A 19,209-nucleotide genomic window follows, 5' to 3' on the forward strand; every position below is an offset into this window, starting at 1 on the left:
CCCCGGGTTAGAACACAGAAGGGTTAATAGTAGTCCCAGATGGACTATTATTTCCCTAAAATCTATATACATAGCTATAATGCTATAGGGTGGTATTTTAATATTTTTTGGGACTTTATATAGTTTTTTATAACAATAGGGATGGGAAAATTTAGTTAGGGAGCTATATAAATAAGATTAGAAGTTAATATGAGTTTGCGAAATGGAAATGTAAGGGGAATGATGCCAAGTTTATGATTTGAAACTTAGACATGAGATTTAAATCGAAGATGGAGGAATGCTTTTACACAAGAAATGTGTCTTCTTTTCATTTGAGAAAGCCAAAACTTGACTTGATATTTTACAAAATGAAGTGATAACAGGACTTGCTAGGAAGATCTCAAAGTCCTCAAGGGGGTGTTAGTAAGAAATTTCGAGGGGGAGGTGAAAGGGAGTTAGATATGCTACCAGAATTCTGCCATTAGACAACTGCTTCGACCTTTTTGTGATTGATGAGATGAGCCCTGATTAATAATACAAAATGTGATCCAGAATTTGCTTCTGCAACCTCAAACTACCTACCCAACCTAATACACCTAACATTTTTTCTTAATTTTGAATGGGTGCACTTAGACTTGCAAACCCTGATTGTCCTCTTTTCTTTTGGCTGCCCTCCTATCTAAATCAACACTTATCTCTTCCAAGGACCTAGATTAAGCAGTTGGGCTCCTTCATTTCTCTGCCTATCTACTCTTCTGCCAAGCTTGCACTGTTTGGACAGGTATTCTTTCTCTAATCTAAAACAAGCAATTTAAACCTAAAGAAACCAAGATTAAGCTGTTTGGCCTTCCCTTAATTGAGAAATCTTTCGAAAATGGAACTTTTGCAGCATGGAAAAGATGAACATTTTTGGCACTTCCACTGTCAATCATGAAATATGAAACCTGTTGCAATAGGAGGCTAACATTATTATCTGGTATGGATTTGGACCACTATATTAGGATAATCATGGCCATCGAATCCATCAGAAGCATAACTCACCATAAAATATTGTCTATGTTATATCTTGATATGAAGTATGGGTAATTGATCTCCTCGAAGATCAACTGTCAAATCTACGAGTGTGCGAGTCACACACTATGGGAGAAAATGGGGGATGGACCTCACATTCTATTGCAACCAATAAAAGAATGGCATATGGAAAGGTGGAAAATTAAGTGGGACCCTTCCATCTTGGTAGAGTTTAGTAAAGGTACCATGTGAACCATGGGGTGTAGGTGGAAATTGAAAGGAAGAAAAGGTAGTTTCTTGTGGGTTAACTATCGAAGGGAAGGCATGCAAACTCAGTTTGTTTTTAAGGACAACTTCTCTCTCTCTCTCTCTCTCTCTCTCTCTCTCTATATATATATATATATATATATATATATACATATATATATATACATATATATATATATATACATATATATATTTATATATACATATATATAAATATATATATGTATAATATATATATATATATATATATATATATATATATATATACATATACATATACACATATATATATATATATATATATATATACATATACATATACATATACATATACATACATACATACATACATACATACATACATACATATATATATATATATATATATATATATATATACATATATATATATATATAGTATAAGGGGAAAATAAAGTATAAATTCACTTCTGTGAGGTGCAACTATGTAATCAAAGCTCTAATTGGGACAGAAAAGTAGTAAATAGAAGCCTCTTTGATAGCAGAGCATAGCCACAAAGATGGATTTGAATTTTTCCACATAAAAATTTAGGAAATTTGCAGATGATTATTGTAGTAGAATAAGGAAAATTGTGTAAAATTGGTGAAAACTTTCATAGGCCATAACTTTCAATCCATAGTTCGTATTTGGGAAAATTACTAGTAAATAGAAAACTATTGAGGAGGAGAGTACATCTGTTCACCCAAAATCCTGGTTTCGAATGCAAACTTTCTTAAGGAATTAAAATAAGTTTATGGTGGCCTATCAGACCCAAATTATCATGAGGACCGGAATTATGGAAGATGCTAAGGGGTTCTACAGTCATGAAGAGGAGGTGAAAGGTGTGAATATTTTTATGGGTAAAGTTGACACATAGTTGAATGGACATTGGAGGGAAAGGTCATAAAATAGAGACATGGAGGATACCATAAGGAGTCTCAAAGTGGAGGTGATTATTTACAAGGCTAATAATGAAAGGATGGTAAAGGAATAACAACAAATGAACAATTATATTTTACAGATCTTAAATAATTTATTGATGAGAATAGATCAGAAATATTATTCAATATGAGAAGAGAAACATGATTCACAAGTTATGGGGGAGAATGTTGGAAATTCAAGGAATTCTAGGAGTGTCTTTAGGTAGACTCCATAACTCACCAAGGAATGAGCCCAAGAGAGCCTATGATTCCTCAAAATATGGGAGTAGTCCAAACATATCACTAGTGAAACAACAAAGAAGGAAACATGGCTTGGATAACTTGCAAGGACAGACCAGGAAGATCAAATCTCCCATATTTGATGATGAGCATAAAAAGGGGGAGGAAGTTAAAAGTTCAATGTTGGAGATAAGAAAGCATTTCCAATTTTACAATTACTCATCAAAGTTAAAGGAACTAGTGGAAATTTACCAATTGAATGGGAAAAAAAATCTATGGTGGGAAATACTCAATGAATTCAAAAAATTAGATGAGAATAAGATCTCATGGAGCCAACTTAAAAGAGATATTCAAACGAAAAACTTATTAGAGCGTTATTTTTTTTTATTTTTTTAAAGAAACAAATAGAGGATTTTTATATTAATAAAAGTATGGATTTTGGGCCAGTACCCTTACATCAAATCCCTTACATATATAATCATTCACACAACAGAGATCTTCATAATACTAAACAAATAGTTTAATACCTCTATTACTGACATCAACCTTCAAACAAAACAAATGATCTTCATAGATTCTACAAAATGTTCCTAAAAAAGAACAAAATTTGCAGGTTAACATAACAAAATATTACAAAACTTGAGAGAAACTGTAAAATTTCCATAATATTCCTAATGCCAAATTGAAATGCCACTCACTTCTACTTGTGGCTTTTTTGCTGAGATTTTTCCTTTCCAAGAGAACTACTTTTTTCCTTTATTTTGATTTGAGTCCATGCTCCATCATCCCCTGGACCAGGGGAGAATTCTCTATTAATGAGAAGGTTGGGTATGATGTTAATATTCACCAGTAAAATCAGGGGAGGAAAAATTCCCTTCATTTGATCAAACCATGGGATCTGTTTCTTGTTATTTTGTCTAGAAGACACATGCCCCGATGAGATCATAATTTATTTCTAATTTTTTGATGGATCACGTGCTATGCCATATTGTAAACCAGAAACATGCGTAGAAGCATTGGAAGACTTAGCAAGGTAACAAACCACAACCTCATACTTCAAGTATTTTGTCTTTATATCGGAAGAGATGGGCAGAGAAGAGGGATTGGCATCTGATGACTTTGAGATTTTTAAGAAACTGGGAGGGAAGCCTCTAGGGAGACAGAGGAATGATCGAAGGAGGTTCCATCTCACCATTTAGTTCTGTGAGAAAATTTAGCCTTAGATTTCCTTGCTTTGGGGCAATATTTTAAAGAGTGGTTGGTCTCATAACATCCTCAACATCTAAAGGATACCCTTTCATAATCCATAGATTGGACCTACAACAAATCTGGGCCAAAGAACTTTATCTCAATAGGGAAGCCTTTGCTAAAATCCATATCCACATAGATTATAGCATATGAGCCACTCTGATAATGAAACTTTCCCAAGGTATTTTTTATTTTAGTTTAATATGCTAGGTTCCACAAATACATAGGAAGGCTGGGGAGTCTTACCCATACGAGAGCTGTTGTTGGCTTAAGAAGCTTGGACCTAGCTTTAAAGTGTACTGCGCACCAACAAAACCTTTAGAAATTGATCCTTTCGGCAATGAGCCGCAAGAAGATCACATCCTCACCCGAAGCGATTATGAGAGGTTGCAGAACCAGGTTCTGCACTTAGAGGGATATGCACACTATGGCCCCCGTGTGTTTATTTATCTCATAAACCTATCTACAAATTTGCATGCATAAATAACTTCACATTGATGATTTAATTCATAGATTTGCACTTATCACATAAACATATAAGAAAATAGTATAACTTGTATTCTTTCGCATAACTCAATTAAAAGGCATGCATAACAATATGTATAAACAGAGATAATAAACAGATATACATAAATGTTTTCCAAAATTCTTCTTCTTTTATTAATAAAGATCTTTAAAACATACAACTTCTTCGACTTGTGCACCCAACTGTAAGTGATCTGCGCACTCAGTTGTAGACTCTTCAAGGCCTTAGCCCACTCAACTATGGAGCCTTCCCCTAAAGCCCAAAATACATACTAAAGACATAATATATCAGTGATTCATCTATGACTTTCCTAAAATCTTCCTATCCTTGAAAAAGTATTACATCTACTTATATAAATTTCATTACTACAATACCATGGTCCACATACCATGGATCTGACGAAACAATGAACTAACACCCAATACTTGTTACAAAATGAGGGGCTTTGACCCATCTTAAAGCCCCTAAACATCTCGTGGTAAATATAACTTTGTAGAATCCATGCGCTCTGCTCCTCAAAATGCATAGCCTTTGACCAAAACTAGACCAAGTTGGGCTGCGTCCAACAGGCCCCCAACATTCACATGTGACTCATCCTAAGTCACTAAGCTACGATGCCCTTGACCTTCATTTCAATACCATTGTAGACTACATTGTACAACTGGAATATTTCTACTACTTGTTTCTCCTCTTCAAGCACTTCCTCCAACAATGCCTCTATAGTTGGACCAACAATATTCTGCAATATTTCTTTCTCCCTTTCCTTTGGCTGCTTGAGCCTTCCATCCACTCATGCGAAATTTGGAGGGCCTCATCCCACCACGGCTGAGTCCTCAATTGTAGGACCTTCTCCTTCCTATGAAGGTATTCTATATGCTTCTATAGGTTCTTTCCTTCAGTAATGTTGGCAAGCCTCTGTGAGACTAGTAGTGTTTTCAGAGTTGCAAGGATCTCTTCCCACTGCTTCTGCTTCACTTGTATCTCCTCCTTGACCTTCTGAATGTTTGGATATAAAAATTTTCATAGTTTCATCTAGTAATTTTCCATAGTCTGCCATTGTGTCAGATATGCCTTTCAAATGTGATTTTAATTCCTTCTCCCTCTACTCTCGTACTTCTCGTGGCATGGCTGGCTGCAGTATTATTTGCAGCTCTGAAATCTGCACTTCATAGTCAAATTTCATATTCGCGATCATATTTTTGATTCTTTTATTGTGATGGCAAGCTTCAAAACCTTCTCTGTTGTTGGCTCCTCCTCATGGACCTTCACGCCCGGAACTATGTTACAAGTGTCTACAATGGACAATTGTTGCTACTGCTGCCATACCTCATCTTTTTGCTTAGCCAACTGATCTAGCTCCATTTTTAGTGAAGATTTCTCTTTTCCCACCTGATTGCTCCATAACGAAGTTCGTTGTTCCTGCTCCTACAACTTAGTTGTTATACTATGGTGGAATTCATGCAATAACTAAATCGACAACGTGGTATTGTTCATGTTGACACTGCTCCAAGATTTAGCGTGTTCCTTATCCTTTGGTGCTTTGAATTGTAGTTCTCCAGCTGGCACCTTCAAAATCCTAACGTTTAATTTTGTATTTATTCGTTGCTCTTCTTGCAATGGTTGAATTTTCTGCTTTTTTTGTCTCCCTATCTGTGGTAGTGCCTTCAACTCTGTGATGCCCTTCTAAACCTTGGCCAAGATAGTTTTATAATGATCATCAATTTTGTCCCAAGTTTTTGCTGTTACCTCCTCGACCTTTCCTTCGATCTCATCGATGTCCCCATTAGTGAGGACAAGTGGTATAACAACCCTAGATTTGTTTGCCTTATTCTTTTTCCTCATGCCCAATGTGGTTGTTGTGGGTACCCTTTTTTAATGATGAATGGTGAATCCTCTGATACTCCTTCATCATTGAGGGATTCCTAAGTACCATGTTCCTATTCTGGCTCTGTCTCTTCTATGCCTTGTTCTTTTTCTGTAACCTTTCCACTTAGATCTCCATCATGTAGAGTAGCCTTCTTTGTTCCAACATCTTCACTAGGTGGAGTCATCCACTCTACTGAGCAATGTTGTACTATTGTGAGTAAGTCATCCTCGGTCACTAAATATGGCAATGGGTGTCATGTCCTTGTCAGGTCCTTCCTTGCCTTTACATAGACTCGATGGAAGTCCTCTTTAAAGTCTGCGATGTTGCAGTTTTGCCTATACTGACTAGGTGACAACATTGGGTGCTGATTCACCACCATGTCTAAATCCATTGATAGTATTACAAAGAAATTCCTACTTTCCATTGCACATGATGACTCCTTAGTATAACAAAGGGAGGCATACTTCGTTGCTTCACAAACATCTAGCTCGATAGGAGGAAACTACGAGTCCTTTGACTCCTTCCATACAGTTATAACGATGATGATGATTAACCATGCATAATGAAACATCTTCCCTTCCTCTTGCACCTCCCTGTAGTGTTCCAAAAAATCTTTACACAAATAGGTGGCCCAGTTAAACTTGACCCCAATGTTGCACTACGCAACCAAAGAAACTATATCTATAGGGACCTCATTTTCTCTGCACTTCTGCATGATCTTCCCTGCTAAGATGTGCATGGCAAAGTATACCACTTGGTTGTTGATAGAGCTGATATCATATCTGCATGATTTCTTGAAAAATTTAAAGTTATCCTTCATCGTCTGTGCCATCAGCTTGTCATGATTCTTTCCCACAAACTCCTCCATGGGGTATTTTCCTTAGTGAGGCAGTCCTGTAATTCTTATGATCAACATTTCATCGATCAGGATCCTCATCCCCAGCCAGAGGTATCCATCATGTAATAATGCAAGAATTTGTCACACATAGGCTATATTGGATGTGATTCTATTGAAGTGTGGCACAAGTAGCATATTTAATAGACCTGCTCTTTTCAACCCTGAAACCCATCGGTGTGGTTCCAACCTTGTGACTCCACTTTCTGGGTAATATACCTACTGCAGGTATCTAGTCGACTCAAACTGTGGGTATTTTCTACGATCATTGAAATCCTAGTCCTCCATCTTCAACTGTGGGATCTTCCCCAACACTTTGCCATTGAACGACACTTCCTCTAGTAGCAATGGAGTGAATGTGCCAAACTTCACATCTTGTGGGTCCTTGACTAGCTTGGCACTTAGTTTTCTGAGTGGAATGTAAGGTGGGGGCACAAAGGGAATTTGTGCACCCTCTATCTCCATCTAATGCACCTCGACCTCTTCCTCAATATCATGAATCTCCTACAATTCCTTCTACTCGATTGGTTTCTTTCCCTTCAACGCAGGTTTCTTCCCCTTGTCCTCCTTATTCTTTGTTTGCACTTCCCTCTGTGTCTTCTTCTTCAGAGATGTCCTTAAGCCTCAGTTGACCTCTTTTCCTATTTCTTCTATGGCTATGCTTCTGTGGGTACCTACTTTTGTAGTGACCTCATGCACCTTGGGGATATGGGTACATTCACTGTTGTGGTTTGACCACCCGGGGCTTCCATGATTCCTGCTAGCCATTTCTTTGCAAATTCTTTAGAAAGTTCTTCAAAAAATCTCTCAGACATACAATAGATTACTTCTCTCACTCTTAGTTGCAAGTTCTCAAACTGAATTCTCTAGACACAAAGTGTAAAATGTGGCACAAGATATGGTTTTTATAATGAATTTGAATTTCCGTCCCCATGATTGGCTAAGATCTTTCTCATTTAATGTAGGTATGGTGATATATTTGTATAGCTGTGCTTCATAAATTTGTTTCTCCCACACCCTTTAATGACAACTTCCCTTTAAGGGTATATTTTTCCTTCCAATGTTCTTATTTCTGGCCAACTTCAATGAACCTTCCCTTGTGGCACAATCATCCTCTCTTCGTCATAGTTCCTATGGACTTTGTCATACTTCTAAGTGTTGAACAATAATCTTCCTTTGAAGAAGTCCCTTTTTGCAGAGTAGTTTATAGTACTATGCCCAATTTTAGCTTCAGGTGGCACTAAGACTTTCTCCCCTTCATTTTTTAGTGTGAATTTTCAATGACAGAATCGTCCCTATATACCTTCAATATAATACCATTCACTTGTCCTGGAATCAATTGACCATTGAACTTCGCAAGATGAACTTCACCATTTTAAGGGATGTCCTTGATGATATATGGCCCTAACGAATGTGTTTGAAATTTTCCCGGGAACTTCATGAATTTGCTTGTCATATAATAGTAAAAGATATCCTTCCCTGAATGTCTTCTTCTTTGATGTGTCTGTCATGCTAGGCTTTCTCCCTTTCTTTTTGCACTTGCTAATGGAACCCTACTATGAACCTGTATTCTTCTAAAGCTAGTAATTGTGACATCCTTTCCTTCATAATGTCATGATCTGCCATATCTGTGAACGTTGCAATTGTAATAGCTCTGGTAAAAATTTCATGTAGAAAAAGTAAATAAAGTCAAAATAAGACCATGGGTAAGGGACATGTATTCCAAGCTGAATGTTGGGAAAATATATCCTAGTGGGAATCACTAGATGTTTGTGTTTTGGCTAAGGAAAATTGGTAAAGGCTAAGGAAAAGGCATTAAAAGGAAAAAAGGCATTTTTGGCACATTTATTTATGAAAATAAAGGAAATTAAGAGAAAAGGAAGATAAAAGGTCACAGGTTTCATGTGAGGAGGGAAATCAAGGAAAATAATGGAAAATGAAGAAATTAGAGGCCTCATTGATAGAAAGGCTTATGAGGATCAGTTGGTAGGTTGCTTAGTGTTAGGATTTTGTCAAGTTCAAGTTTGGAACTCTCTCATTATTCTCTCTCTCTCTCACTCTTCATCACTTAGATTTTTATTGGAGAACTCTGGTTTGGAATAAAGAAAAGAGAAGGCAAGGAGAGGAAAGGAAAAGCAAGCAAGGGACAAGGAAAGGAAAGCAGGATCAAGTAGCTTAAGCAGGAATACTTGCAGGTAACCTTTTGCATGTGTGATTTCCTAGCTGGTTTGGACATGCATGGATTTGCATGTTGGTGTATGGTTCTATTTCTATTGGTGGCATGGTCTTGATCGATTATGACAATGATTTTTAGCCTACCTTACCCATTTTCCAGATGCCATGATATGTTGGGATGTTTATTTTTTTTGGAACTTTGGAATTCCTGGATGGATTTTAGAATTCGGGACGGAGGTTGTCTCAAGGTTCATTCCCAAAGGCCTAGGAATCCCTTGACCGGTTTTGGTGGGATAGACAGTAAATCCTAAGGGATTGGTATCGATTTAGGTCCTAGTGATTTGGGTCTAGATTGCAGTAAATCCTATAAGTCAAGTAGACAAAAAATTCCTCAAGGATAGTGATGGATTTCAAATGGAATTCCAACTTTTGTTCGATTGCGATTAGAGAACTAGTATTCATGTGATCACAATTTGGTGAGGGTGGAGGTGGTTTAACCTTTGGATCCCCTTCATTGTTCTTGGATTGGTTGTTCTATGAGATCCCACATTCATGCTTGGAATATGGCATGGGGGTGACTGGTTGAAAGACAGATTTGGTTCAGCCATGTGTATGGTCAGGTGATACGTGGAAGTCCCAAACCTGGTCTGATTTTCCTATGATTAATAAAAGCTAAGTTATGTTACTTTTGCACTTATTTATATGTGGATTTAATGGATTCCATGTCTCTAATATTTACATGGTAAATGTTGGTTATAAGCATGATTGTGTGACTGGTTTATGTCATGGTTATTTCATATATTTACTTGTAACTATTAAATGGATGGATGCAAGACTTAATTGATGATATAGTAGTTAAATGGAGAAGGAGGTGATCCTTATGGTTATGTTCCATAAGTTGTTTCAGTCCTTTATGCTTGGTCATGTATCGTAGACTTGTAGGTTGCATTGATTCCAAGTGTTTGAAAAAATGTCAATCCTGGTTGTAGATGCTCAGGCTTAGTCCTGTGGATTATTTTTGATTGATCAATATTGTTACCATGTTTTTAATGATTTATGAAAGTTACAAAATTTTCTAAGAAGAAGCCAGAATTCTGGGCTAGAAAAATGGCTTAAATCCCATGATTGTTGGCACATAATTCACAATTTTGGACCATAGTCACTGGCAGGTAGGCTTGTGAGAGTGACTTTGAGTTGTTGGTCACTCCCTTGCCCATAACATGAGAGCGACTGTGGGCTAAGAGTTGCAGAATAGCAGTGGGACCCAAGGACAGTTTCTCTGAGTGACTAACTTGTGTCCCGAGGGCTCTGTTGATGGTGTTGGATGACTGTATGTGATGTTCCGTCGATTCCACTTCCTTAAGGTGACATAGGAGGTCGAATCTGATTGTAGTAGCCTCTCTCCTTATGTTTACCGTAGTTGGCATGGTTACTTTGGGTAGACCTGGGAGGGGGTGTTACAAAGTGGTATTAGAGCATGGTTATGCTCTCTTTGGGTCATGTTTGGTGCTACAGAAATGGGTGAATGTGTCGGTCATGCATGCATGTGAGTTGCATGTGTGTCTCTTACACTTGCGTTCCACGCACTTGTTACAATGCATAATATTGATCATGGTTGTAGTAAGGTTATCATGAGGAACTTTATGTTGATTTAGATGTTGAGTATATGTAGTTTGATTACATCCGTGTATGTCAAGTTGCATTCTTGGTCATTTTATTACATGCATCAATCTTGTAGGTTGATTACAAGAATTGATCGCTTATGCTCGATTACATGCAGTTATGCATATGTGTAATTGATTAAGCATTTCTTATGCATATTGATAGTTGCATGAGGAAATCTGTACAATGGATTAATGGTTGTGATCATGCATGTATGGCCTTGGTTATAGTTATGCATGCCTAGTAGGTGAAACATGGCTTATGAAGTCATGGTATGCAATTTAGGTCATCAGGGTCATATTGGTATGTTATGATGCTAATGTGTTGGCTGAGATAGAGCAAGAGATGCAGAGCATCATAATGAGGTTGTAGCATTGGATTTTTGGGTAATAGCAGATCGTGGTACAAGTATTGTATGTTTGACATGCAGGTATGCAATTCAATGATTGTTATATGCATTAGGTTTATATACATTAGGGCTGTGTACATGCCTTTTGATGTTATGGTTACATTCATGATAGATGTTAGTTGATTAGTGTAGTTATATGCACATGTGTCAGATAGTCAAGAATGATAGTAACCTATAGTTATATTCGTTGATTGTTGTTTTATATTAGATAACCTGATGATTATGTTCTATGTTGCTGATGGGTATGTTATAGGTTAACTTGTTTTTGTTATATGACATTTAGCTTGACGATTATGTTAGATTTTGTTGATGAGAATGATAGTTAGCTTGATGATTAGGGTTATAGAATTTATACCTTGATGTTATATGTATCATGCTAAATTAGATTGGCCTATGTAGATGGTTATGGTTACGATATTCAGGTATGAGATGATATATTTGTGATATGGTGTTGTACTAATCTAGATTGACTTTGCATATATGTGAATGATAATTGTGTATGACTTATGGTGTAAACATATTAACTAGTGACTATTTTGGATATCATGTTATTATTTATGTTTGAGTTGATATGTTGTGAAGTTATATCATGCTAACTATATTAATTGTGAAGACAAGATACCCTCCCTGAGACACAGTAAGGTACGAGTTTTCTTATGTTCTATATTTGGTGCTTGAATATTTTATTATGTCGTTTGTTGATTTATTTAACATGGTATATTGCAAGATGGTTGAATGTTTGATGAATTGCATTATATGAGTATGTCTTCAATTGATATTGTTTTAAGATTATTGTGCTAATACATATGAGTTGAGATAGCTGGCATGCACTTGAGTATGATAAGTCATAGTTGTCGCATTATGTATTATGATTGATGACTATGAGTTGGCTATGGATTATGACATGATTGTTAATCCTAGTAAAGGTTGATTTAAAATTGATAGATATGATTGCCTTGATATTGGAATGTGTGGTTGACATGTGTGAGCAGTTGGAGGAAGCATGCTAGTATTAGCCTAACAATGTAATAGTTGATGTGTTTATATCACTAACAATCAGGTGATATAACAATACATAGTAGGCCTCGATTGCAACAAGGTAAAAATGGTAAATGAAAGGAATTGGGCAAGAATTCCTTTGGCTATGTTTGGAAAGCCTAATTCCAAACAAATGAGTTCTTTGCATACATGGAGTCTTCTTAACCTTCATTTTGTTGATGTTATGTGGATATGCACTAGATTCATGAACATGTAATTAACAGGTATATTATATAGTCTCTACTCACAGGTGGATATGTCAAGATAATTGGAGTCCCTTGAGAGATGGTGTGGATGTGTTCAGTTACAAATCAACAAGCTTAGCATGAAAAGATAAGTTAACTAATTTATTGTTATGTTTATTTATGCACTGACATTATGTGTTTATGGTAGTATAATGCAGGTAGTTTCATGGCAAGAGAGATTTCCATGAACCTTGAAGAAGGCATAGGTTGATATTTCCTTTGGAAGCACTAGGAACCATGGGGATTGAGCGATGGTGTCTATTGTTAGTCTTGTGCTTTTTATGTTTGCAATGGTTATGCTTGATTTGTTCTTTTGCGTGCATCTCGTGCATAGCTATGCCACTTTTCTGTGGTGCTGTATTGTTGTTATGGGTTTTCATGATCTTCTTCTTGTTTGTTTCTTGGGTTTCCCTTTATGTTTTTAGTCTTAGGAATTGTTCGAGAAAGAGGAAAGTTAGTGGAGCTTGGGGAGAGTCATCTGGTACCCAACAGGTATGGTAAGACTCAAATGAAGCTCTATGCATGAGTAAGCATAATGGAAGGTAAGACTATGACAGTTAGTTGGACTCGTTGGTCCATAGTGGTAAATGGATGGTGGTAGTACAAACGTGTGAAAGGAAACTAGAAAAGGTAACTTAAATGGATATGAGGTGTCAGATGCCTTGGTTACATTGCAAATGATTGTTCTCAATGTTGCACATGTTGTACATGGATAAAGGAAGTTCTCTTAACCTAGAACTTATGTTATCGGGTAATTATGTCATGATCATGATTATGCTGATGTTTATATATGCATGCATGTATGCATGTATGTCATTGTCTGACAGGATGATCATTGTTTATGCTAATGATTATATATGAATGTATGTATGTATGTTGCCACTGTTTGACAGGGTTGTTAGGGATCATTCTTGTGGTGGAATGATTTCTTATGTAGGTGAATGGCATGAAGGGATTCTTGGTTCATGAGGAATCAAGTGGGGAGAGTAGCTAACAAATATACGAGGTTAGTATCATGTGGATATGAATTTATATTGTATACTTGTATTATGCTTATGTTTATGACAAGTAATGTCGAATGATACATCAACAAAATGAAAGTAGTGTGGTCTATGACATGCTGGGACAAGCATAGATAAGACATTGGGAGGAAGGTTTCTTGGTAGAGACAGTGTGCTTTTGGATGTGAGGTACTATTATCTTGCATAACTTGTATATGTTGTACATGTTGCATCTATGATGTTGTGTGCATGCGGTGTTGTGTATACATAACATGTTTACATGTTGTTTATGCAATGTTATGTACAGGATGGTACATAGTGTTGTGCGAATATTGTATATGAAGTGCTTGGTATAGATGGGGTTATGTACATGATGGATATGTGGTGTTGTGTGCATATGGTGTTGTGCACATGTTGGATATGCAGTGCTGTGTACATATGATGCTATGTACACGTTGGATATGCAGTGCTATGTACATATGTTGTTCTATGCATGTTGTACATATGGTGTTGTGTGCATGATTGTACAAGTGGTTTTTTGGTCATGTGGTGTTGTGTACATGTTGTACATGTGGTGCTATGTGCATATGGTGCTGTGTACATGTCATGGATGTGATGCTATTTACATGTGGTGTCGTGCACATGTTGTGTATGTGATGCTATGTACTGGTGGCATTGTGTACATGTTGTATATGTGGTGCAGTGTACATGTGGCATTGTGTACACATTGTGTAGGTGGTGTCGTTTACATGTGATGTTGTGCACACATTGTGTAGGTCATTGCAATGTATAGATGGTTCTGTGTACATGTACTATATATTGTACTGGTGTAGATGCATGTATTGCATGGTGTTGTATGATGTGTGTAGCTATATGTGTGTGATGCACACTATGTGCATGTGCACATGGATGAGGAGAAGGCACTGGGAGTTTTTTTGGTGTGGAAACCGATCTGAGGTGAATAGAGAATAAGAACAAATGTGGAAGCTAAGGATTGATTAAAGGATAAGTATTACTATTTTAATTCAGTTTTATTATGCATGTGATTTATGATTATGGTCTATGATGATTAAATGTGATCTAGGATTCTCGTTTATGATGGTTACATATGATTTATGATTTTGATGGTTTTGTTTTGAGCTAAATTGATGTGATATTTTTATACATGTTTTGGTCAAATATGCTAGTTTGAATTGTTGTGACAGGAAGCAAACAAGATTGGAAATGTATCTTATTAACGAGCCACCAATGAGGTATGATGTCAACTTATTTCAATTTATTTTAAATCTAATGGAAGTTATGTGCTTTGAACAAGAATGCATGAACATGCCTAGTCGGGTGGTTACAATCAACTAAAAGAATTGACAAAAACAACAAAATGATTGGAACATTCAGCAGTATGCTGGTAAAACACCTCAAGAGCAGGGTCATTATGGGACATTGGTACCCAATAGTGTCCATCGATTTCAAGGAGCATGCTCTGACTGGTATGATGGTTTTGAGGCAGGTATATGCCTTGTTTCGTATCTTCCTATGCGAGGAAGCCTGGACAAGGGATGGATCACCTGGGTTAGGGGATTCCAGGGAACTTGGAAGGTGAGTGACTGCATGAAAGGGGGTGACTAGATTTGCCGAGGGACTGTGTAGCTGTGAAGGGAAGGTCGCAAATATACTTTTTTTGGTCATGATAATTTCTAGATAGAATCAGATGCACATTGGGAGTGCAACCTAGAACGATGAGCTGATAATTGTTCACTGAGAGGACAAGTGGCACATGATTATAGGGTTGGACATTCGATGCATCTTTGACTATGACAGTGGATTCTAGACTTCCTGGGAAGGAAGTGAATCCTTGTATTACTTAAGGGCTGGTAGTTTGATCCTCTAGATTCCCTTGTTGATTAATACATGCATCGTATCCTTTTATTTTATGGTTTAACAAATTATGATATGTGGTTATTGTAAAAACCATAAAGAGCTGTTATAAAGCTCAAGTATGCGGTATAGTTATTATATTGTCATGTTGTCATGATGTTTTTCTTTTGAGTAGGTATTTCATTGTAAATACTACAACGAGGTAAGCTATAAAGATCCATGGACAATATGTTTTCTTTCAAAATTTTTGTTGAGGTTTTGGTGTGGTTTAACATCGAGGATGGCGTTCCCCTAAGGGTGATGGTTTTGTAACAACCCTATTAAAAAATTCATGTAACAAAAGTAAATAAAGGAAAAATAAGACCATGGGTAAGGGACACATATTCCAAGCTAAATGTTGGGAAAAGATATCCTAGTGGGAATCACTGGATGTGTGTGTTTTGGCTAAGGAAAATTGGCAAAGGCTAAGGTAAAGGCATTAAAAGGAAAAAAAAGCATTTTTGGCACATTTATTTATGAAAATGAAGGAAAGTAAGAGAAAAGGAAGGTAAAAGGTCAGATATTGCATGTGAAGAGGAAAATGAAGGAAAATAATGGAAAATGAAGAGACCTCATCGATAAAATGCTTTCTGTGGATTAGTTGGTAGGTTGCCTAATGTTGGGCTTTTGTCAAGTTCAAGTTCGGAGCTCTATCATTATTCTCTCTCTCTCTTTCACTCTTGGTAACTTAGAGATTTCTTAGAGCACTCTATTTTGGAGCAAAGAAAAGGGAAGGAAAGGAAAGGAAAGGAAAAGAAGGCAAGGGACAAGGAAAGGAAAGCGGGATCAAGTAGCTTCGGTAGGAATACTTACAAGTAACCTTTTGCATGTGTGATTTCCTAGCGGGTTTGGACATGCATGGCTTTGCATGTTGGTATATGGTTCTGTTGTTGTTGGTGACATGGTCATGCCGAATTATGAGAGTGGTTTTCAGCCTAGCTTACCCTTTTTCTGGATGCCATGGTATGTTGGGATGTTCATTTTGGTTTTGGAACTTTGGAATTACTAGATGGATTTCAGAATCAGGGGTGAAGGTGGTATCAAGGTTCATTCCCAAAGGCCTAGGGGACCAGTTTTGATGGGATATATGGTAAATCATGAGGGATAAGTCTTAGTTTAGGGCTTAGTGATTCAAGATTGTATTGCGGTAAAGCCTGAGAGACAAGGAGATGGAAAATTCCTCAAGGATAGTGATGAATTGTGGATGGAATTCTAAGTTATGTTCAGTTGTGATTGAAGCACCAGTTTTGATGTGATCACAGTTTGGTGAGGATGGAGGTGGCTTAACCTCTGGATCCCCTTAATTGTTCTTGGATTGGTTTTTCTACAATATCCCACATTCTTGATTGGAATATGGCACGAGTGTGACTGAATAAATGAGAGATTTGGTTCAACTGTGTCTATGGTCAGGTGGTACATTGAAGTTCTGAGCCTAGCCAAATTTTCCTATGGTTAATAAAAGCTAAGTTCTCTTACTTTTGCACTGATTTACATGTGGATTTAATGGCTTCCACATCTCTGATATTTACATGGTTTAATGATGGTTATAAGCATGGTTGTGTGATTGTTTTATGTCATGGTTATTTCATGTATTTACTTGTAAATTTTAAATGGATTGATGCAATACGTAACTGATGATCTAGTAGTTCAATGGAGAAGGAGATGATTCTTTTGGTTAGGTTTCATAAGTTGTTTCAATTATTTCTGCTCTGTCTTGTATCCCAGGCCTGTAGTTTACATTGGTGCCAAGTGTTTGACAGAATGTCACTCCTAGTTAGGGATGCTCAGGCTTAGTATTGAGGGTTATTTTTGATTGATCAATATTGTTATCATGTTTTTAATGATTTCTGAAAGTTACAACAAGTATTGGTCATAGGCTAGGATTATGGGCTAGAAAAGTGGCATAAATCCTAGGGTCGTTAGCACAAAATTGAAAATTCTGGACCACATTTGCTGGTACGTAGGCTTGTGAGAGCGAATTTGAGTTGCTAGTTGCTCCTTTTCCCATAGCATGAGAGCGAGTAAGGGTTAAGAGCTATAGAATAACAATGGGACCTAGGGACATGCTATCTAAGTGGCTAACTTGTGGCCTGAGGGGTTTGTTAATGGTGTTGGATGACTGTATGTGATGTTTCACTGTTTCCACTTCCTTAAGGTGATATAGGAGGTCAAATCTGATTATAGTAGCATCTCTCTTCATGTGTACCCCAATTGGCATGGTTACTTTGAGTAGATCTGGGAGGGGGTGTTATAACAATCCTCAAACTTGGCACAATGTACTCCATAGGCATAATTTCCTCTTGTCCATATACCGACCTAAAAGGTGTTTGCCCCATCAATTTCTTGCATTTTTCCCTATATGCCCACAACACAACTAGAAGACTCAAATCCTAGTCATCTTTGTTCACACTACATACCTTGGAAAATGCATTCTGCAGAATCTTATTGAAAGATTCCACTATTCCATTCACCTCAGGATGATAAGGAGTGCTCTTTTGGTGGCACACGTAAAATTATTCTATCAATGGTTCAATGGTCTTATTCAAGAAGTGTGTCCCTTGGTCACTCATCAAAATCCTTGGGTAGCCAAATCTGGACAGTATATATTCAAGAATGAACTTCAGAGTAGGTTCTGCATTACAATCCTTCACTGGTTGTGCTTCAACCCATATTATCAAATAATAAGTTGCAGTGACTATATACCTCATACATTTACTTTATCCCTGGTGAATTGATAGGTCCAACAAAGGAAATAGCCTATTTTTCAAAATCCTACAAAGTTACCTATGGTACTAGTAGCATCTCATCTCTCCTAGATGGCTTCCCTATTCTTTGACATACGTCACATGCATGGCATAATTATTTTTCATCCTTATGTACTGTGGGCCACCATAACCCAACTCTCAAGATGTTCAGCATGGTGGCCTTTCCTACATAATGACCACCTACAACTCCTCCATGAGCTTGTGTCAGAATACCCTATCTTTCGTGTTTAGGGACATATCTACGCAATATTTTGTTCAACCCAATTTTGTACAAGTGCTCAACAACCAATGAGAAATCAACTACTATAACTACCAACTCCTTCTTTTACTTCATAGTGTACTTTGTGGGCGCCATTCCTGTAGCCAGAAACTGAACAATATCCAGAAAGTGATCATTTGCGACTTTGATTATGAATAACTGTGTGATAAGCAAGTTATCTTCAATACTTGTGGGTTCTTCTCCTGTCTCTATCCTTGATAGATGATTAGGACCGACATTCAATATTCTTGGCTTCACTACAACCTCAAAGTCATACTCCTAGAACAATAATAACCATCGACAAATTTTCCCTCCTAAAAGAGAATTTTTCACCAAATATTTCAACACAGAGTGATCAGTGAACATTTTTGAAATTCTCTTCAAACAAATAGTGCATGAACTTCTGTAATGCATATACCATAGCTAACCCCTCTCTTTCTATTGTTCTATAGTTCTTCTCTACCTTGGATGGTTTTCTACTTGGAAATTTTATGGGGTGATCAATATATCCCTCTCCTGGTTACGCTAGTACTATAACCAACGCTATGCAAGATGCATCAAAATGCACCTAAAACTCCTTATTCCAGTCTGAAAAAACTAGATTAGGTGCAATCACCATCTTCTCTTTTGGTACATCCAAACTTTTATGGCACTCTTCACTCCACTAAAAGGTCACATATTTCTTCAACAATTTCTCCATTGACATATTTATCTGCGCATGCCATTATATAAAATTTCTATAATAGCTAGTGTGTCCCAGTGTCATGCA

The sequence above is a fragment of the Pinus tabuliformis genome, chromosome 1_2 (assembly GCF_031772625.1).
Source record: "Pinus tabuliformis cultivar Carrire ecotype Pingquan chromosome 1_2, CPIR1, whole genome shotgun sequence".
Taxonomy (NCBI): domain Eukaryota; kingdom Viridiplantae; phylum Streptophyta; class Pinopsida; order Pinales; family Pinaceae; genus Pinus; species Pinus tabuliformis.